General features: G+C 44.2%; 2 long non-coding RNA genes across 2 annotated transcripts; both read right to left on the minus strand.

Annotated features, from left to right (window-relative positions):
* Positions 1–1,122: 1,122 nt before the first annotated feature.
* On the minus strand, positions 1,123–20,914 carry LOC121628861. The gene is made up of 3 exons (XR_006008290.1): positions 20,903–20,914; positions 14,539–14,548; positions 1,123–1,214 (listed from the first exon to the last, which is right to left on the minus strand). It is a non-coding gene; the product is annotated as an uncharacterized LOC121628861 (long non-coding RNA).
* LOC121628858 lies at positions 5,674–12,440 on the minus strand. Its single transcript, XR_006008287.1, has 3 exons — positions 12,429–12,440; positions 6,151–6,156; positions 5,674–5,783 (listed from the first exon to the last, which is right to left on the minus strand). It is a non-coding gene; the product is annotated as an uncharacterized LOC121628858 (long non-coding RNA).
* Positions 20,915–23,154: the final 2,240 nt, after the last annotated feature.

Raw genomic sequence — 23,154 nt, forward strand, 5'->3', positions numbered from 1 at the left:
CCCCGTTCCTTCCCTTCGAATAAAATCAAGCATAAGGTTTTTTTTCTCCACTTCAGTGTAGTGAAAAATGGGTCCATATATCACGTCTTCTCTTTCTCTTGGGCCCTGTGTAACCTGGTGGAGAAAACCTGGTTAAATTAGGAGTAAAGAGAGACAGAAACTCTTTTCCTGAGTTCATTCGCTTTAGTGGCAAGGAGAATATCCTATAACACTTGAAGGCAACACTAGCGTGTTCAACCCCACGCGGGGTATTGATCTTTTAGTAGCCAATCAGAAGCTACTTAACTACGTCTAACATCAGATCAGGCGAGAAGTCTAGGAGCGTTTCCCTTTTTCCGGTCTTTTTTGGATTCAGTTGCCGAGAGAGGAGCAACCACGCTTAAGAGAGCTCAGAAAGACGAAATTCCCGTGTTAAACACAAAATTAAGGATACACTATTAGCATCTGTTTTGGTTGGGAACGCGGGGCCGAGCTGTTAAACAGCAGAAGACAAGCTACGCCTGTAAGACGAGTCCAGTATTGTTGAGTGCTAATGCTAGTTCAATGTTTCACAGGTTAGTCTCGCGGCTACCATCCTGGGAATTGCGGCAAGCACGTGAGTCAATGCGTGCAGCTTGAGCTCAGAGCAACGGTGAGAAATGTGTTTGTATTGCTTTGGCGTTATTTCTTTGTGTGTGCTGCTAAACTGGAAGCAAAAATGAGTACGTCATACAATATATGATGACGGTTAATTTTATTTTAAAATATGATTACTGAAGATAGTTCAGAGACTAATGTTAGGAAATTTCTTTGTAATATTGAGTGACTAAAATGCTGCAAGCACAGTTTAGCATGCTCTGCAATATCTCTGGATGTACTGAAAGGTACAGTTTGTTCTGTTACATTTTATGTTATGCAGTTATAGGTCATCCTAATATGAGATGGTAATGTAATTCACGTTTTGTGGAACAAAAGGTATTGAATGTTATGTATTCAGGTGAAGAGAAATGTGAATTCTTAAATGTTTATTTACCTTTGAATTTTGATCCTAGAAAGGTTGTACAATCAAAGTGATGAGAATGAAACTTTATTTGACTTAAAATATGCCTTAATGCATTAATTGTATTTTGCCTGATAGAACCTAGAAACCTGAATGTATGGCCTTATTCATAGGTCAGGTTTTTGGTAAGGGTCAGAAATACCTGAATATTCCTGGAAGAAGGGTAGCAATCATCCTTCGTCCGGTTGTAAATCCAGGATCCGGGTTGGAGAAACCAGACGTCGCGTTTGGAAAGAGAACTCAATGTCCTAGTACTCAGCGGGAGCACACTGCCTAAAGACAGGATTGGATTCTGGAGGCGAGCCAGAAGTTGCAAGGAAAGAGATAAGCACGTGTTCACTCACACACGCAGCACATTCCGACTTGACGGATTATCAAACCAGGAAACTCTGAGACTGATTCGGGGGAATAAGGGCCCAGACTGAACATCTCCTTTTATTTTATCTTATTTGCCAGCTGTGTTTGTTTCTTTGGGGGGGGTGGGGTTCAAGTGTGTTGTTCTTGTTACCAGTCATTGTTGTTCTCACTAAATACATGAGTAGCTATTCAACTACATGTTTCATTGCCTGTTGTTGTTGCTCACTTCTCTGGCTCCCAACCCGAATTTAGACTTCTGATTGCTAGGCCTATGAAAACTTATTAATTCTCATTCAAACATATTGTAATCCACCTTACGTCAGAAGAGCTGGTTACACCCATGCAAAGCATGGCCATTAACCTCTTGAACCCTAGGGTTTTTGTAGGTGTAGTTCACCTGAGCAGACCTACCCGAATTAAATCAACAATAATTCTGTAATTTTCAGGTCAATATACATAACCTTGGTCTCAACGGATAGGTAAAACCCTATGGAATATAAATCCAGTGTCAGAAATATTGTGAATGTTCATATGCCTGTGTAAATTGTGATAAACCATAGGTAAAAATAAAAAAATAATCCTTGCCTAATAGTTTTTTTTTACACAGATGAAAACATCACGATAGAAATCATTCTGTACATAAAAATACCACTGCATGCATTCAGCAACTCCTTGACTACAACTGTACAAAGTTTCCTGAGAATAGAACAAAGCTGATAGCTTTTATGCAGGTTTTAGTGTGGATAGGACCAGGCGGACTCTCCATTTGTCCACTTGGATACGCAAACTGTGCCAAATGTACAGTGTCTGTATTTTCTCCAGAGCTTCTAACATGGTGTATTTGGTTCTTTGTAATTTCTTGGACATGTTCATGGCTTTTATCCTTCGTTCTAAATGGATAAAAAGTTATAATGAAGCAAAGAAATGAACGCTGTTCGATTTTCGCTCTTTCCGGTGCGCCCACGTGCGTAACTGCAGCAAAATGGCAATGATGCTCCTTTGTTTACGCGCAACCATTTATACCTGACAGATAAAGTCTCGTTCAAGTGTAAGATATCGTTGGACAGCTTGTAAGACCAAACTTTATTTACACTGCCAAGACCCACAACAAGACAACAAAATGGCTGTGAATGGGAGCAGTTTCACGATTATGGATTACTACGCTGTGAGTTTTGGTCGAGAACAGTGTAGATAGACTGAAAATGACCACAAAAAGGTAAGAAAATAAAAAATATTGCTGTTTGTGAGAATAGCTTTGGGATTTGGTGCTGAATTTGGTGATAAACATGCTATCTGATAAGGCTGCTGTGATATGCGAAGTTTAGCTTTGTGATTTGAGACTGACATGAGGTGCTTGGCGAATATCTTTTTATGCTTGGTATCATATGAAAGTGCAGCTTTTCTAGTTTCATTTGATACCCAATCTGTTGGGGTGGAGTGAACGGATCACGTGTTTTGTTGCATTTTGTTTCGGGTGTTACTCGTTATGGTGGCGCTGTTGTTTGTGGCATACGTATTTTAAAGTTGTTATTAACAAATACTTTGTTGACCAAATGCACTTGAAGAGTTGATTTAGTGGCATTAGGTATTCTTCTTTGAGACACATAAATAAAATATCCTTACATCACTAAAGTAACTGTTTTACACACATGAACTTGTGTTTACACCTGCTGGACCCACCGGTGGGTCCGTCGGGCTTAAGGGGTTAATGTTTTAGTTTGAACCTTTCACCGTGAATCCACCTCCTGTCTGTCCCATGTGTTTGTTCACCTGCCTGTTGCAGGTTTGAAAAGGTATGTGTGTGTGTGGTGGAAGAGCTGAGAAGGAGGAGGAGACAGGATTTAACTGCTGCAAAATCATATAATTTAATAATATAATTTTCGTGAACTAAAATGTCCCAGTTTTTATTGATGCTGATATTGTTAACGAAATTAATACTATGGTGAACACACTGACAGCAGTAAACAGTCAAGCTGTTAGTGGTAAATTTGTTACAGTTAGCAGTGAACACACTGTCATTCAGTGGTGAACATGCTAACAGTTAGTGGTGAACATGCTGACTGCGGTGAAAACGCTAGCTGTTAGTGGTGAACATGCTAACAGTTAGTGGTGAACATGCTGACTGCGGTGAAAACGCTAGCTGTTAGTGGTGAACATGCTGACTGCGGTGAAAACGCTAGCTGTTAGTGGTGAACATGCTAACAGTTAGTGGTGAACATGCTGACTGCGGTGAAAACGCTAGCTGTTAGTGGTGAACATGCTAACAGTTAGTGGTGAACATGCTGACTGCGGTGAAAACTCTAGCTGTTAGTGGTGAACATGCTGACTGCGGTGAAAACGCTAGCTGTTAGTGGTGAACATGCTAACAGTTAGTGGTGAACATGCTGACTGCGGTGAAAACGCTAGCTGTTAGTGGTGAACATGCTAACAGTTAGTGGTGAACATGCTGACTGCGGTGAAAACGCTAGCTGTTAGTGGTGAACACACTAAAAGTTAGTGGTGAACATGCTAGCTTTTTAGAAAGTTAAGATGAAGTCATGAAAACACGTCAATAAAACCTTAGTTTGGATCCTCAAATTTATGATGTTAGTTGATGAACCAGGACAACAGCTGGTTACCTGGTTGTGTTCGCTGGTTAAAATGCCAGATCTTAAATTTCATTCTTTTATATCTTCCTGAATTAAATCATCTTATTGAAAGTGAGAAGATCATTTTTATCGATCATTCATCAACATTAACAGTAATTAAGCAGACTGGTTTATTATTGATTATTGCTGTGGGCTGATAGATACTTTGGGGTCTAAATGCATTTGAGCGAGCTTCTGTGGAGGTGTTGATGGACAGATTACAGAAATAAAACACATTTTAAGATTGTTTATTTAGTTACACTTTTGTCCAGACATTTTACTGATGCAGTTTCTTGTTTCTGTCGGAGAATCTAATAATTTTGGACCTGATGAAAAAAGAGGAAATCCAATCCAATCTTTAGTTGAACCTGGTTGAGACAAACAGCTCCAGGCAGCAGACAGAGAGACACTGTTTCTACACTTTGTCTAGGAACAGTTTTCATCTCATCCATTAATTCTCACATCTGTTCTCTTTTCTTTCTCCATCAAACACACCGTAGGATAAATGCTGGAGTTTAGATTTATACTTCAGTAAGACATTACACTTTTGAAAGTATTTATTGTGTCTTTCCCCACAGATTCCTGCTAACTCACTGCATGGTTTTAGTGGCTTTAAGGAATTGCACGGCTGTGTAGCGTGACCCTCTCCAAGACTCAGAACAACCAGAGAAAATTCCCTTCTTCATCTCAACCAGATTTTTACGACCTAGAGGCAAACCCCTTTTTTTTCTCCAACAGATGGTAAAATGTTTATCTAAACTATTGCCCACCATCTTCAAAAGGAACTTGAAAAGAGTCACCCACCAAAATTGGATTGAATCCAGACTAGGTGTCAGACTCCACCCGAATACACAAAGAGCTTTTGTGATCAGTGGATCCCGTCCATCCATCCATCCATCCATCCATCCATCCATCCATCCATCCATTTTCTGCCACTTATCCGGAGTCGGGTTGCAGGGGCAGCTGCCTAAGCAGGGAAACCCAGACTTCCTTCTCCCTGGCCACATTCACCAGCTCATCCAGAGGGATCCTGAGGCGTTCCCAGGCCAGCCGAGAGATGTAGTCCATCCAGCGTGTCCTAGGTCTTCCCTGGGGCCTCTTTCAGTGGGACGTGCCTGGAACACCTCACCAGGGAGGCATCCAGGAGGCATCCTAACCAGATGCCCGAGCCACCTCACCTGGCTCCTCTCAATGTGAAGGAGCAGCGACTCTACTCTGAGCCCCTCCCGGATCACCGAGCTCCTCACCCTATCTCTAAGGGAGAGCCCGGCCACCCTGTGGAGAAAACTCAGTGCCGCTTGCACTCGCGATCTTGTTCTTTCGGTCACTACCCACAGCTCATGGCCAAAGGTGAGGGTAGGAACGTAGGTCGACCGGTAAATCGAGAGCTTTGCCTTTTGGCTCAGCTCCCTCTTCACCACGACAGACCGATGCAGAGTCCGCATCACTGCAGACGCTGCACCGATCCGCCTGTTGAGCTCCTGCTCCATCCCTCCCTCATTCGTGAACAAGACCCTGAGATACGTGAACTCCTCCACTTGGGGCAGGACCCTATTGCAGACCCGAAGAGAGCACTCCACCCTTTTCCGGTTGAGGACCATGGTCTCAGATTTGGAGGTGCTGATTCCCATCCCAGCCGTTTCACACTTGGCTGCGAATCGCTCCAGTGAGAGCTGAAGATCACGGCCCGATGAAGCCAACAGAACCACATCATTTGCAAAGAGCAAAGACCCAATACTGAGGCCACCGAACTGTATCCCCTCAACACCTCAGCTGTGCCTAGAAATTCTGTCCATAAAGGTTATAAACAGAATCGGTGGCAAAGGGCAGCCTTGGCGGAGTCCAACCCGCACTGGAAACGATTCTGATTTACTACCGGCAATGCGGACCAAGCTCTGACACCGGTCCTACACGGGGCTGGACAGCTCGTACAAGGGAGTCCAGCACTTCATACTCCCAGAGTACCCTCCACAGGAGTCCCCGGGGGACACGGTCGAATGCCTTCTCCAAATCCACAAAGCACATGTAGATTGGTTGGGCAAAGTCCCATGCCCCCTCCAAGACCCTGAAGAGGGTGTAGAGCTGGTCCACTGTTCCACGACCGGGAGAAAAACCACACTGCTCCACCTCAATCTGAGGTTCGACTATCCGATGGACCCTCCTCTCAAGCACCCCTGAATAGACCTTACCGGGGAGGCTGAGGAGTGTGATCCCCCTGTAGTTGGAGCACAGCCTCCGGTCCCTCTTTTTGAAGAAGGGGACCACCACTCCAGTCTGCCAGTCCAGGGGAACTGTCCCTGATGTCCACGCGATGCTGCAGAGGCGTGTCAGCCAAGACAGCCCTACAGCATCCAGAGCCTTAAGGAACTCTGGGCGGACCTCATCCACCCCCCGGGCCTTGCCACCGAGGAGCTTTTTAACCACCTCAGAGAGCTCAGCCCCAGAGATAGGAGAGCCAGCACCAGCTACCCCAGACTCTGCTTCCTCATCGGATGACGTGTTGGTGGGATTGAGAAGGTCTTCGAAGTATTCCTTCCACCGCCTCACAACGTCCTGAGTCGAGGTCAGCAGCCCCCCATCCCCACTGTACAAAGTGTTGACAGAGCACTGCTTTCCCCTCCTGAGCCGCCGGATGGTGGACCAGAATCTCCTCGAAGCCGTCTGGAAGTCATTCTCCATGGCCTCTCCAAACTCCTCCCATGCCCGAGTTTTTGCCTTAGCGACCACCGAAGCTGCGCTCCGCTTAGCCCGCAAATACCCATCAGCCCATCTGCCTCTGGAGTCCCACAGGCCAAAAACGCCTGATAGGACTCCAGTCAGCCAATCTTCAGCTTGACGGCATCCCTCACTGCCGGTGTCCACCAACGAGTTCAGGGTTACCGCCACGACAGGCACCAACGACCTTACGGCCACAGCTGTGGCTGGCCGCCTCGACAATAGAGGCACGGAACACAGCCCATTCGGACTCAATGTCCCCCGCCTCACCTGGGGACATGGTTGAAGCTCTGCCGGAGATGGGAATTGAAACTCTTTCTGACAGGGGACTCCGCCAGACGTTCCCAGCAGACCCTCACAACACGCTTGGGTCTGCCAGGCCTGACTGGCATCCTCCCCCCATCTGAGCCAACTCACCACCAGGTGGTGATCAGTTGACAGCTCTGCCCCTCTCCTCACCCGAGTGTCCAGAACATGTGGCCGCAAATGACACGACTACAAAGTCGATCATCGAACTGCAGCCTAGAGTGTCCTGGTGCCAAGTGCACATGTGGACACTCTTATGTCTGAACAAAGTGTTCGTTATAGACAGTCCATGACGAGCACAGAAGCCCAACAAAAAAACAGTACTCGGATTTAGATTAGGGAGGCCGTTCCTCCCAATCACGCCCCTCCAGGTCTCGCTGTCATTGCCCACGTGAGCACTGAAGGCCCCCAGCAGAACAAGGGAGTACCTGGAAGGAGTGCTCTCTAACACCCCCTCCAAGGACTCCAAAAAGGGTGGGTACTCTGAACTGCTATTTGGTGCACAAGCACAAACAACAGTCAGGACCCGTCCCCCCACCTACCCTTTCGTCCACCGAGGTAACCCCAATGTACAGGCGCCAAGTCGGGGGGAAATGAGCATGCCCACACCTGCTCGCCGCCTCTCACCGGGAGCAACTCCAGAATGGAAGAGGGTCCAGCCTCTCTCAAGGACAGTGGTTCCAGAGCCCAAGCCATGCACTGAGGTGAGTCTATACTCACTATATCAAGCCGGAACCGCTCCACCTCGCGCACCAGCTCAAGCTCCTTCCTTGCCAGAGAGGTGACATTCCACGTCCCTAGAGCTAGCTTTTGCAGCCGAGGATCAGACCGCCAGGGTCCCCGCCTCTGGCAGCCTCTCAGCTCACACTGCACCCGACCCCTATGGCCCCTCCTGCAGGTGGTGAGCCCACGGGAGGAGAGGCCAATTTCACCCTTTCGGGCTGAGCCTGACCGGGCCCCAGACTCATTTCCTAAATCCCAAAAGGTTTTTCTTCCAGGTTTTAACAAGTGTAAATCACCTCAGCTGTCTGGCCTCTAGCTGACTTTCGCCAGAGAGATAGCAATGACTTCCTGGAACCAGGCTGGACTTTGTCAAAGTGTCAAAAAGGAAAGTATTTCTGTGAAGAATTGGTTTGATACTGAATGCTTAACTGTACTAAATGTTGTGATTTTTCATAGTAATTGGTTAAAATGATCCCAGTTATTGATAAAACACAAATAGTAATTTCAGCCATGACTCTTTATCGCATACATAAGCTAATTCTACCATGGAGTTAGAGCACCACCCAGTGGACATTTTTCAAGGATTTTTGGTTTCTTTTGTTAAACAAACTCTTAACTTTTTAGATGCATTTACAGAAATGTGCATTTCTTCTGACATCAAGAAATACCCTAACCAAACTGAGAACATCTTGGTTTAAATTTTGATTTCCTTTTCATGTCCAGGACGACAAAACACATCTTTTTAGCTGTGAAAATGAATCAAATGTTTTATTCCTGCTTAAAGAACTAATTAATCTGCTTTGGTAACAATTCAGTGTTAAGAGTTATGAATCTTTCGTTATAAACTGTGTTATAATGTGTTTCTTTAGGGCTGGATTATTGGGAAAGATAATCTTTAAAACTTGCAGATGAAATTTGATAAATCTCCACTCTTTGTATGTCAATCCCACCTCTGTGCCAAAATCCCTGCGCTTTGATTGGACAACAGTGTAAGGTCTGCCTTAACCCAGTAATATACTATCAAAAACTTATAAAGTCAAAGTTAGTTGAAAAAATATTTGTTGAGGGTTGAGAAAGAGAATTGAAGGAGGCTGTAGACGCAGGAGTATGCTGTAACACGAGACTCGGCGAGACAATGGCAGGATCAACATGGCGCGCTACTGAAAACAAACGCCCCAAGCTAACAGAGAAAAATTAAAATAATAATCATAATAATATATATATTAAAAAAGGGTTGATATTCCAATCCACACCAACCCGGTCACCCTGGATCACAGTGAAGATCTCACCAGCCCGACGGATTTCATCGAAGAAAGCTTCCAGCGGATCATGATGGGGAAGTCCAACGCTGCTACAACGTGCTCGAAAACCGGCTCCAAAAGGGTTCGCCCGGCAGATTCCCCTGAAGCAACCAGCCCAGTTTCTCCAACTGGTAGGGATACGACGGATATCCTAATCTCCATCGACGGGAAGCTATACAGTCTTGATGCCTGGCTCTCCCTGCTGGAAGTTCTTCATCGTGAGTTTCACTCTCTAAAAGAAAATTTGAAATATAGTTGAAAGTCTTACGGAAGGGGTAAGCCGACTATCGGAGAAAAATGAAAAAAATGAAAGAATTAGTCCTAGACCTTCAGGCCCATAGCATGAGAGATAACTTAGTTATTTAAGGGATCCCTGAGGAGCTGAAGGAAGATACAGAGGCAGCTGTTAAAGCATTTATCAGAACCAGCTTGAAACTTCCAGAGGAAAAGGTAAAAGCCATCTTCTTTCATCGAGTTCACTGCATAGGGGGAAAAAAAACTGGAGGGTAGACCCAGGCCGATAGTAGCTAAATTCGTTCTCCACAAAGAAAAAGAGTAGGTGAAGCGTTGCAGCAGACAGCTTCGTGGGACTGACCTTAGCATGAGTGATCAGTTTCCCAGAGAAATCCTGGAGCATCGCAAGAGCTTGTTCCCCATCAGGAGGAAATTCCTGGACGGAGGAGCCCGCGCTGTCATCTCGGTGGACAAACTTTACGTCAATGGACAGTTACATCGTGACAATAACACCACTCCCTGGCTCTACTGACCTCAGATATGTAGCCACACGCTGCACTTTTACAGGTGATATAAACGCTGATCAGACTCACTGGACTTAAGTCACAGAGTTTAATGTTTGTTCACATTAGACAATAATACTGCCAGTTTCTAGTGTTCACAAAAATTGACTTATTTTTTTATGGGTTCATTTTTTTTTTTTTTAACCCACTCCCCCCCTTTTTTTTGCCATTTTCCTCCCACTTTATTCTTCTTTTGCTCTCTTTCTGCACTCTTGTTTTTCTTTTTTCTATTTGCCACCTCACAAAACCACATAATGCTAATGCTAAGCTGCACAGTACATTTAGTAATACCTGCATATATAACCATAAACTCACATTTGTTAATTCAAGTACATTTAATAGCATTCAACACAGGCACACAACATTACGCATACATATTCATACACTTACACACACACACACATACACATTTATATCAACAAGAAGCATCCAACGCTCACTTTTTCACCACAAGCATGACCATAAGAATGGGCTATATACTTAGAAAGCAATGACAAACCAGGAGTCCCAGCATGTGTTCTGTGGGAAGCAGGGAAAGCGGTAATGCGAGGCAAAATAATCTCTTTTGCATCACATACAAAAAAGGATAAAAAGAAGAAAGGTAATAGCTTGCAATACGTCCTAAAATGGCTCAAACCTAGTCCACTAGATGACCTGTGGATAGACATAGAACAAACATTTTGTGACAATTTGGAAATTTCTAATCTTCCTTTTTTCAGCTTAAGTATAAAAAAGCTAAAGTGCTTCAAAAGTGTCAACATCAGCGCTTCTCTGACAGCCTGGTGGGAATTTCCCAAAAAACCCAACTCCTCAATAAAACCATGTAAACTCACACCCATCTGGAACAATCCTGATATTCTACTAAATAAAAATATGCTAAATTTTAACGAATGGATTAACAACGGCATTAAATACTTACATCATATTATCCATAACAAAAACATTTTATCTTTTAATACACTATCATCACAATATGGGATTAACAGCAACAGATTCTTAGAATATCAACAACTCAAAACCATAATACACACAAAATCCCCCCTTCACCAAACAGACCTGGAATTTCCTCCAATGGTACCAGATTTTATGTACCCCAAAATTACTTTCAAAAATATACAGATTAATGCTAAAAATAGATAATTCAAATTCCCTACCTACTTCAAAATAGGCGATAGATTTATACATCAATCCTAGTCAACCATCTTGGCTACAAATATGTCTTAATGCCTTTAATATGACAGACAGCCCAAATTTACAACTCATACAAAACAAAGTCTTCCATAGAACGCATTATACAGGACAAAGGATGTTCAAGATGGGTCTTAATCACTCCGATATCTGCACACAGTGCACAGGTAACACAGCAGATGATTACTTACACGCTTTATGGCTTTGTGCACCTGTCCAGAAGTTCTGGAATAAGGTTTGTGAGGATTTATCAACATGGGTTAGATGTAACATTCCTGCATGTCCTAAACTTTGTTTACTGGGTGACCTAAGTGACATTAATATAGACACTAACAAAGCACACATGGTCCTCACGGCCTTATGTATCGCAAAGAAAACTATTCTAGTGAACTGGAAGTCTGAAAAAACAATCTAAATATTAACCAGTACAGAAATCTCCTGTTGGATCACATCAGTCTAGAGACTGCATCGGCATCCATTAAACATCAGTTAACTCTCAGTCTCCCTGGACCCCGCTGATTAGTCATTCACGTAGTGGGAAGGGGTGCTGGGGTCTAGTTGTTCTGTGGGGGTTGGGGGTGGGGCTGGCTGGGGGCCCTTGGGGGTCCATCGGCCCTGGCCGTTTCTCTGGGTCGGTGGTCGGGAGGGTCATTAGGTGGGAGACTGTGTGTCTGACCGGATCCGGGGCCTTGGTGGCGTGGGCTACCAGGGGTGGGTGGGCAACTGAAGTGCTGATCCATTGGGCTCTGGGCCTTTGCCCTTCTGCCCTCAGGTGGTCTTGGGGAGGCAGGGGTGCCCACAGCGGCACCTGCGGACATGTTCTTGTCCCTGGGGTGCCTAGCCTTGGTGTTGGGTTTGGGTGGCCAGCGATGGTTTTGCATGGGGGTGGTCGGGCCCCGTCGGGTTCCTAGGCGGGGCTCTGCTGGGGGGAATGGGTGGCCCTTGGGCCTCTGGGGTGCCTGCCCTCCGTGCGGTCCACTGACGCTTCGGGGTGCAGCATGATCACAGCCCCCTTGCAACCACACATTTCTTCCTTGTTGCATGGCCACAAGTTCACACATGCATGCTCAAAAACGTGCTCGTTTCTCCATCCGCTTCTGACTAGATGTTACTGATGGTTGTGTGTTGGTACATTTCTCTGCAGGTACATTTGATGACTACTGTACTTTTTCATATCATCATCAACCTAATTTTTTTATGTATCATGTAGTACTGTGGTAGTTTATATTGTTTTTCTGTGGTATGTTTTAGTCAGCCTAGACAACTCTTATTTACACATTTTAATGCTGTCCTTTTCTCCCTTTTTTCCTCCTCATCCTCTATCTCACTGTCAGGTTCTGCACTGACATATAAAGACTAAATAAAATAAGATTACAATAATAATAACATATCTTCCTTGGTAGAGCAAATCTGTCAAGCAAAATATGGCACACAGATCACCGTTCTGTGCTTTAGGATGCTGGACAGGACAGGGTTGGAAAAAAAACCCAGAAAAAAACAAAAAAAAAGAAAAAAAAAAGAAAGAGAATTGGAGAACAAAGAATGTACCATTAGAATGTTCGAACTGAATTTTGTTTGTTTTTTGGCACTGTGTCTTTGTCCATTTGTCTTCTGTTTTATTTGTGAGTTTTAATATTTTTGCTCACATTAACCCTTTGAATCCTGAGCCTATTTTGGCCGTTTTTTAATACTTTTGATTTTGTCTCTATATACCACATAAAAAAATGTTTCACATGCCCATGCTTGGTCTCTTTTTTTCAGCACAACTTCATCTATATGAAGAGATAGTTATTATTTCACTACAACCTACTTCATCAACATATTGGACCAAAAAATACACAAAAATCATCAAATTCAAATTGAAAAAAAGTGGTATTTATTACAATAAAAACCACAAACTTGCTAACTCAACTGTTTTGGAACTTGGAAAAACTAAATATAGGTTTCTAATATGAATATCTAAATGTAAAATTGAAATAAAGTAATACTATATACAAATATTTACAAGAAAAACATGTAAATTCATAGGTGTTTTTAGCTGAAACTCTTCAAAACAAACACACAAACTTCAGCTGCAATTCTTCAAAAAACAAACAAATTGTAAAATAATAGTGCAGTCAACTGTAGACAATTGAGATGTAATCAAACTATATACAAATATTTTACACTATATGCAATGGGCTGTAGTTCTTTTTTTATTTACACATGCCACTCTATCCACAATTACACAGAGATTTGCATTTCCAAGGAGTTAGGTTTCTCTTTTTGTCCACTTGGTGGCAGCGTTGGCAACTCCTACGTCCTTGTGTGGCTTTTTGGCTGGTGTCTGTTACCACAGCAGTGGGAACGGGAATGTGGTCTGCGCTTCTCTTGGCTGGTCTGCCGCTCCTGTCCACCCCACACAGCTGGGCCACCAGCTCAGTTTGGAAGTCCTTGTGTGACATGGGCTTCTCCTGGTTTGCAGTTTTGATGTCACAGTGGAGAAGGTAGGCATTGGTGGTGGCAATGTCCACGAGGTGTAAGAAGAGGGTGCAGTACCAGCGTGCAGATTTGCGGTGGGTGGAATAGTACTGCAGCAGCTGCTCGGACAGGTCAACACCACCCATGTGCTTGTTGTAAGCGATGATTGGGGTAGGGCAGGAGATCTGTTTTTCTGTCCAGCGTCCATCCTTGCCCTTCACCCTCCTCTTGACCGTCTCCCCAGAAAATGCTGGATGAATTGTGGAGCACATTGACACCTCCCTTGTGTCCATCCACTTTACAAAAACCAGGGAGCCCTCCCTGATCCACCGTACTTCACCTCTCTCTGATTTCTTTGAGAGAGCGTTGTCTCTCTTTCCTGGGCACCCTCTCCTGTTGTCCCTGTAAGTACCACAGGCTCCAAACTTCATCCCCGCCAGCTTCAGGAACAACTCAGGGCTTGAATAAAAATTGTCCATGTAAACATGGTAACCTGTTCCAAGATATGATGGCTGGATAAGGTCAATTACAGCATCATATGCCACCCCATGCACTATCTGTGTGTGGTTCTTTCCCACATAAACATTGAAGTTGACCATGTAGCCATTGCTGGAGTCGGCCAAAACAAACAATTTAATTCCCCATTTTGTTGGTTTGTCCCTCAGGTATTGTGTCATCCCAGTTTTTGCCTTTGTGGCCACCATTCTTTCATCCACAGCCAGTTCCCTCCTCGGATGATAATGAGCCTGGCAGGCACTGAGGATGTCGTTTATGAGGGGCTTCATCTTACAGAGCTTGTCGTATGAAGGAGTTCCCTTCCTGTCATCATTTTTTTTATCCTCCTCCGGGTCACTGGGGTGGATGTTTGACAGCAGAGCCCTGAAGCGGTCCCTTGCCATTATAGTGGCTGGAAATGGCACAGATGTGATCGCATCCTGTTTCCAGTAATCCCTGATGCTGGGCAGTGACACCAGGGATGTGTAGATGAGGAGGCCCAGGAACTTATAGAGCTCCTCATTGTCGACATCAGCCCATCTATATTTGTTCCCGATCTCTTTACTGTGTGCTGCTTTTTTGTTTGTGTTAGCACACAATGTGTGCACAGTGGTGGGGGAAAAATATAGCTGAAATAGGTCCAGCGATGAAAAGACTGCATGGCTGTCCCCCTGGGCTCCTGGTGGTCGCCGCGGCATGAATCTGCTGATTTCTGGGGCAGCGTCAGGGTGCTGTCCAGTTCTCCAGGGCTCCAAGCGATGGTGTGGCTGTGGAGATCTGGACCTCGCTTGACTGCTCCTCCCACGCCCTTTCTGTGTAGGCCTCTGCCTAGAGGGTCCACTATCCTCACATCTGTATACAGACACATGAAAATAATATTTTAGATTTTAGATTGTTGTTCATATGCACATGATGGATAGTGAATTCAAATGTGGGCGCTAAAATTCTGGCTTCCCACAACAATGTGAATAGTTTACAAAAGAAAACCTTACAAGTAATAAAGAATATATGACACAAAATAAAAATCAGGAAAATCCATATGTCCATCTCTTTGTAATGACTTTCCTAAACATTTAGCAATCAATCTAAATATCATTTCAGCCCTGATCTTCTATATATAAAAACCTACGTAAATATATAATGTAATATGCATATAAAGCGGATTTATAATGTGAAAATACGGGCATAAACAAAAGAAAAGCTGTAAATATTCATCTTTAGTTTGACTTACCTCTCATCAATGGCGACGTCACTCACAAATGACGGGTCTGTAACCTCGTCATCTTCGTCGCTCTCCTCCCCCTCTTCAGACGATGAAATAACGTCTTCATCTTCCTCACCATAAAATAGCTCTAGGCGTTCATAGCGGCGTCGCTTTTTGATCCTTCGATGTCGGCTCTTCCTATCATTGTGAAGCAGAATTCACCAAGCGTTGGATTGTTCACCCACTAATAGGGAAAGTGAGCTGGGTTTAGACCGTCGTGAGACAGGTTAGTTTTACCCTACTGATGATGTGTTGTTGCAATAGTAATCCTTCCAATCTACTGATTGTACATTCAAAGTTCTCCTCATTATCTCCACAAACACTCCGTCTTCCAAAAGTTCTTACTTTCGATCTCTCTGTCCAATGCTCTCCGTTTACGCGCTGCTAACTCCCGCCTCTAACTCTCGCGACTGGCTCTCGAGACCGCGATTTGGGCGGCTCCCTCTGATGTTGTCACGACGCTGAGGTGACGTTATCACGCAGAGTATCAGCTGATTCGACCACTTCTCCCTGTGTGTAAAGTGGCGAATATATGGGCAGAAATGCAACGCCCGCCGTCCCATTCCACATCTGCAAGTGCGCATTTACGCAAGGATAAACATATTTTTTTACTATCAAATGAAAACAAACATTTCTCCAGTTTTCCGGGGTCTATTGGCACCAAATAACAAGTGGGAGAGAGTTTCAAGTCCGCTCTGTCGAGCACAGTTGACAGCAGCGCTCACGTTGTCATGGGGCTTTAAACACGTCACGTGTTCTGATCACGCCGGCGTGATCTTCGGCCTCAGAGGGTTAAACCCGGAAGCGTTGCCAAGCAATGAATATAAACTTCTTCATTCAGCGCTAGAGATATCCCATTGTCTGATTTTTATCACTTTTTACCATTTTTGGCAAACTTCGGAAAGCAAGCCCAAAGTTTGTCTATAGAGCCTGGAAAAGCCAGAAGCATTTGACCAGCAACACAGCTTTATTGACAAACTCTCCAAGAACCATCCCACGGCTCTGGTCAAAAGAAAATCCATCTGGAATCATTGCTTTCTACACCAGTAATCTTCTCATATGTGGAAAGAGAAGAGGCCACCGGTCTGCTTTGGACACTGAACCAAGGTCGTAACTAACGGGCTGCTTTTTCCTGCGGGTTAACGGAAGGACTTTGGGAAACCCCCACCTGGGTACCTCCACCTGTAGACTCCGCTAACTACCAGCAACTGCTTCCCTATCCTGTGTGCCAAGAAAGCGGCAACCTCCAGTGGTGAAATGTGAAGCCTGTGCTAAAGTGCAAAAGTTGAATTTCCTCCCTTATCCACTAGGGGCTCCAAAACAGAGCAAATCCCCTTAGACTCCCATGTTAAAAGGACCAACTTCACAGCAGAAATAAATATGTTTAAAGCCTGGTACAAAAATCTATTTTAGGAATAATAGGTCAAGTTTACCTTCATGACAACTGTGAAGGGGGTGAATTTTTTTCTGACTCATCCGTTCTTTTGATTGACAGGTATCCAATGTCCCAAGAAGGGAGAGTGCTGCACAACTGCGGTTTTTAGCTGGCTAACAGTGCACCTTAGCTTTAGCCAGCCTACCTTCATTAGCCTGTTAGTTCACATTAGATCCGAGTTTGCTCAGTTAGCTTTTAGCTACAGGCAGCTCAGAGCTTGATACACATCAATCATCCACCCCCACACTCACAGTCCCCCTCTCAGCTCCACCACTTTGCCTACTTTTGGATTTTCTGGGAATAACGACACACGTGACACTGCCAAGATGGCGATGGTAGGAACCGCCCAACGAGCTTCACTTTTTGCTCTTCAGCTCTTCTTCTGTCCATCTTTTATATACAGTCTATGGTGCCATCATTTTCATCCATGACTACCCTTTTCTTTTTCTTAGAGTCCCATCTGATCTAAGTAAATCCAATTTTTGCTACACATAAATCCCTGGAATAAATTCAGTTAGCTTCACATTAGTGTTGATAACAGTTAAACTAAATTCTACAGAATAATTTACAGTATCTCCTCCCTGAGCCGCCACCTTATCATGGTGGAGGAGTTTGTGCGTCCTGACAGTCCTAGCGGCTATGTTGTCGGGGGCTTCATGCCCCTGGTGGGGTCACCCATGGCAACAGGTGTCTAGGGGAGGGACCAGATAAAGTGCGGCTCAAATCACCCCTATGATGATGACAAAGCAAGGACCAGGGTTTCCCTTGCCCGGATGTGGGTCACCTGGGGCCCCCTCTGGAGTCAGGCCTGGAGGTGGGGCATGGAGGCGAGCGCTTGGTGGCCGGGCCTCTGCCCATGGGGCCCGGTCGAGCTCTGCCCGAAAAGGTGACATGGGCCTCCCCTCCCGTGGGCTCACTACCTGCATGAGGGGCCATAGAGGTCGGGTGCAGTGTGAGCTGGGTGGCTGCCAGAGGCGGGGACCCTGGAGGTCTGATCCTCGGCTACAAAAGCTAGCTCTAGGGATGTGGAATGTCACCTCTCTGGCAGGGAAGGAGCCTGAGCTGGTGCGCAAGGCTGAGCTGTTCCGGCTAGATACAATTGGACACACCTTAACGCATGGCTTGGGCTCTCGAACCACTGTCCTTGAGAGGGGCTGGACCCTCTTCCATTCTAGAGTTGCTCCCGGTGAGAGGCGCCAAGCAGGTGTGGGCATGCTCATTGCCCCCCGACTTGGCGCTTGTACATTGGGGTTTACCCTCGGGCATCTGGTTAGGACGCCTCCTGGTGAGGTGTTCCGGGCACATCCCACCGGAAAGGGGCCCTGGGGAAGACCCAGGACACGCTGGACGGACTACATCTCTCAGCTGGCCTGGGAACGCCTCGTGACCTGACTCCGGATAAGCGGCAGAAAATGGATGGATGTGGGGTTATATGGGGTGCAGATTGGAGTAGGTTGAGGGGGGGAGGGGGAGGCGATGGCGCCCTGGTTACCAGGGTGTGTGGCTGGAACATCGGGGTGTGTGCTGGCCTATGCCGGTTGTCTGGGGGGGCCTGGTCCTCCTAGGCATGGTGCGGGCCCTCTGCCTTTGGGGGGTGGCGGGGCCACCTCTGGGCTCCTGGGCCCTTCGTTTGGGCTGCCCTGGGTGGCCGGTCCCTGGCAGGGCCGGCAGCTGCCGATCTTGGCCCACTAGGACCTGTGCCCCAAGACCGCGGGGGGCTCTTGCTGGGGCTCTCTTCTGCTGCCCTTCGGGTGGGGCTGGAGTCGTCTTCGGGGCGGGGTAGCTTGGGTTAGTGCTCCGGGGCTGCTGCTGGGGGCCCGGGTCTCTGGGCTGCCCTGGTCTGTCTCTGGCCTCCGTGGAGGCGTGGTCGCATTTGCACGATCTCACTCACCACTTTTCATGACTGATCACCCCTCTTCCTCATGCTCTGCATGCTGACACAGTCACTGAGGTGTCCAGTGGGTTTATATACTAAGAGGTAATTCTTCTTTTTATTTTTCCTGTGAGTTAGTATCTGGTCGCTGTTATGTCTTTTTGGTTTGGTTATTATTTAAAAACTCTTAATGACTAGCAGCTCTGTTTTTGTTTTTTTGTTTTTGTAAAAGTTGTAGGAAATTTTCTGGTGTGTTCATGTACAGGTCTAACAGTTTGTTGTCTGGTGTGGATTGGAGGGTCATTTCCTTTTGTCTGTGATGTTTTTGTCTCCTTTCTTCTTTTTCTATAGTGTTGTCTCATAAAAAGATATAATAAAATATTGGCAAAAATGTGAAGGGTGTACTTACTTCTGTGAGATACTGTATTTCAACTTTCCTATATTTTCCAACCTTATATTGTATGAGATAACAATTGCCTACAAAGCATTTATTCAGGTTATTTTAATTATTTTCCCTGACTCTATTTCTATCGTAATTCTGCTCTGTTTTTTCTGCTTCCCCGGAAGTTCCGTCGGTGATCATAAAGTGATGCTCAACATTGTTCTTGGCATTTTTCTTCATGGTGATTTGGAAGTGAATTTGTTCCTTCAAATAGAATTCAAAACGCTTTAGTAGTTAAGCGACTGATTAAATATGTTCTTGTTTGAATATCAACTTACGCTATTCCCTTCTTTACCGTGTAAGTAACCTAAAAGAAGGGTGGTACTCCACAAAGGCTGAAATTTTATCCAAATGAGATTCATTAATTTTGAATATTAATATTTCATATTAATATCAAGGCTATTACGCAACAGCTGATATTCACATTCATTTGTATGCAAAGATTAGTGGTGTTCATGAACATCTGGGCCAAAATGCCAGTCCGTCCCTGAGCAGGTTTTCAAGATATTCATGCTGAAAAGAATAGAAAAAAAAGTGAATTTGTACAATTTTGAAACAGCTCTTGGTAGTGAACATTTTTGTCTGTAATGACTTCAGAGGGTAGACAATGAAACTGATGCCTGAAGGTTAATAGTAAGAAAGAACTCTGGGGCAGCACAAAGAAGTTGGGCTTAGGGCACCCAAACGGTTTGCAGCGGCCCTGTTCTGGCATGATCTTGTTGCTGGTCTCTGAATAGAAAATATTACATAATAATACAAAATAAAAATAAAATTAAATGAATACCTAAATAATAGTAATTAGAAATGCATGAATGAATCAAATTAATTGGTTAGCTAAAAAGAAATAAAAAGCAGTTTGTAGTCAACTTTGGAAAGGGAATGTTGAGTTAGATTTTATTCTCTGTTTATATAATGTCTTTATGGCTAGATCTGATATGAACAACAATACTTCCTGTTATGAGATGCACATAGAAATGATTGTGTTCAGAGATGTCTCACTCTTATTAAAGAAGCAGGTACAAGAACAATGCTCAGCTGATGATGTGATTACTGGTGCATTGTGGCATCTTATGGATTCAATATGAAGCCATCAAGATGTTGCAGTTATAAAAGAATGTTTGCAATTTTTTTCAGAGTTTGTGTTTGGAAATCAAGTTTTATCATCCAGCAAAAAAAAAAAAAAAAAAAAAAATAAATAAAAAAGACTCAGAAGTTACAGATGTGGATTTTTGGCCCAGTCTTTCAATCTGATTGGATGATGGTGTAGAAATGGGTGGTATGATAGGGAATGTATCCCGAGTTGTCCCTACCATCCTCATCCCACAAACAGCTAAGAGTTTAGAGTGATTTATTGCTATTATAAGTCCCGCCTCATAACGCATTTAAACTGATCTGACTGGTTCTACTTTTAAGTATTTTTTGGCTAATGTGATTGGCTGTCCCCACTGCTAGCTAGAGGCAGAGTTCAGATGTCAGAACAAAGAAAAGGAGGACATAAGAAGAATTTTAGAACAAGTCCATGTAAAAGTTTTAATCACAAAAAAAAAAATTCTCAGGCACTGGTGACAGAAGCTGACAGGCAGTAATAAGAGGACCAGAGATGGAGAAACAGGTGGAGAAGCAGCTGGAGAGGCAGGGTCACCGGTCAGGTCTCAGCTTGACAACAATCTTTGTCTTTGTTTTGTACCATTTTACAGTGATGTTACGCTGGTCCAAACACTCATATAATAAGTAGTCTCATAATGGTTTAGATGGATTTTCAGCATGTACATGGATTTTTTTTTATGGAAGTGATCAAAACAGAATGGTTCATTGTATTTCGTGTATTTTTAAGGAAATTAACAACGATGATGACAGTAATACAGAAGAGCAGGGTAAACAGGAGATCCAGGCCCAGACGGGCCCACGGGGGAGGCAGGACGATTCCTGGTGGTATGGACCCGTAAGGGGCCTCACTGGCCTATTGTCAAAACAATAAATAAATAAAAATATCACGGTGCGGTACATCATTGTGGCTGATTGGTCTGCCTGCAGACACCTGACAAAATCACAGACAAAATCATTTGTGCTCACCAGTTGCCACTAGTAATGGCGACTGGTCAAAACGACGGTGATACTTTTTAAATGACCAACATGAGCAAAGCTTGCAGAGGCTGAACACCTGGGATGCTGAGAAAGGTGGCGAAAAAAAAGAACTCAGAATAAAAAGATGAACAAGGGCAGACACATAAGGAGGAAGCGGGAAATGTCGGAAAACTTTGGATATTTTCTAATCACCAGCAGCATCACGTGACTTCACTTTTAAGTAATGGGACATGGAGGACAGACAGCTGGGGTGGTACAAGCTGCAAAATATCTAAGCATAACATGATGAGATTCTCTGTGTAAATGGAATAATGACCCTGGTACTACTGCAGTACCAGAGTCAGTACTACAGCAGTAGCACCAGGGTCATTATTACAACAGTAATACCAGGGTCAATATAACAGCTGTAGTACCAGGATAATTATTACAGCAGTAGTACCAGGATCATTATTACAGCAGTAGTACCAGGATCATTATTACAGCAGTAGTACCAGGGTCATTATTACAGCACTAGTACCAGGATCATTATTACAGCTGTAGTACCAGGATCATTATTACACCTGTAGTACCAGGATCATTATTACAGCAGTAGTACCAGGGTCATTATTACAACAGTAGTACCAGGATCATTATTACAGCTGTAGTACCAGGATCATTATTACAGCAGTAGTACCAGGGATCATTATTACAGCAGTAGTACCAGGGATCATTATTACAGCAGTAGTACCAGGGTCATTATTACAGCAGTAGTACCAGGGATCATTATTACAGCAGTAGTACCAGGGATCATTATTACAGCAGTAGTATCAGGGTCATTATTACAGCAGTAATACCAGGGTCAATATAACAGCTGTAGTACCAGGATAATTATTACAGCAGTAGTACCAGGATCATTATTACAACAGTAATACCAGGGTCAATATAACAGCTGTAGTACCAGGATAATTATTACAGCAGTAGTACCAGGATCATTATTACAGCAGTAGTATCAGGGTCATTATTACAGCAGTAGTACCAGGGTCATAATTACAGCAGTAGTATCAGGGTCATTAATACAGCAGTAGTACCAGGATCATTATTACAGCTGTAGTACCAGGATCATTATTACAGCAGTAGTACCAGGGTCATTAATACAGTTGTAGTACCAGGGTCATTATTACAGCTGTAGTACCAGGATCATAATTACAGCAGTAGTATCAGGATCATTATTACAGCTGTAGTACCAGGGTCATTATTACAGCTGTAGTACCAGGGTCATAATTACAGCAGTAGTACCAGGATCATTATTACAGCAGTAGTACCAGGTCAAAATTACAGCAGTAGTACCAGGATCATTATTACAGCAGTAGTACCAGGGTCATTATTACAGCTGTAGTACCAGGGTTATTATCACACCTGTAGTACCAGGGTGATTATTACAGCTGTACTACCAGGTTCATAATTACAGCAGTAGTACCAGGGTCATTATTACGGCAGTAGTATCACAGTCATTATTACAGCTGTAGTAGCAGCGTCAGTACTACAGTAGTAGTACCAGGGATATTATTTCAGCAGTAGTACAAGGATCAATATTACAGCAGTAGTAACAGGGTCATTATTACAGCAGAAGTACCAGGGTCATTATTACAGCAGTAGTATCACGGTCACTATTACAGCTGTAGTACCAGCGTCAGTACTACAGCAGTAGTACCAGGGATATTATTTCAGCAGTAGTACAAGGATCATTATTACAACAGTAGTACCAGGGTGTTTATTACAGCTGTAGAACCAGGATAATTATTACAGCTGTAATACCAGGTTCATAATTACAGCAGTAGTACCAGGATCATTATTACAGCAGTAGTACCAGGGTCATTATTACAGCTGTAGTACCAGGATCATTATTACAGCAGTAGTACCAGGGTCATTATTACAGCTGTAGTACCAGGGTCATTATTACAGCTGTAGCACCAGGGTCATTATGACAGTAATAGTACCAGGGTCATTATTGCAGCAGTAGTAAGAGGGTCATTATTACAGCTGTAGTACCAGGGTAATTATTAAAGCT

The sequence above is a fragment of the Melanotaenia boesemani genome, chromosome 18, assembly GCF_017639745.1.
Source record: "Melanotaenia boesemani isolate fMelBoe1 chromosome 18, fMelBoe1.pri, whole genome shotgun sequence".
NCBI lineage: Eukaryota > Metazoa > Chordata > Actinopteri > Atheriniformes > Melanotaeniidae > Melanotaenia > Melanotaenia boesemani.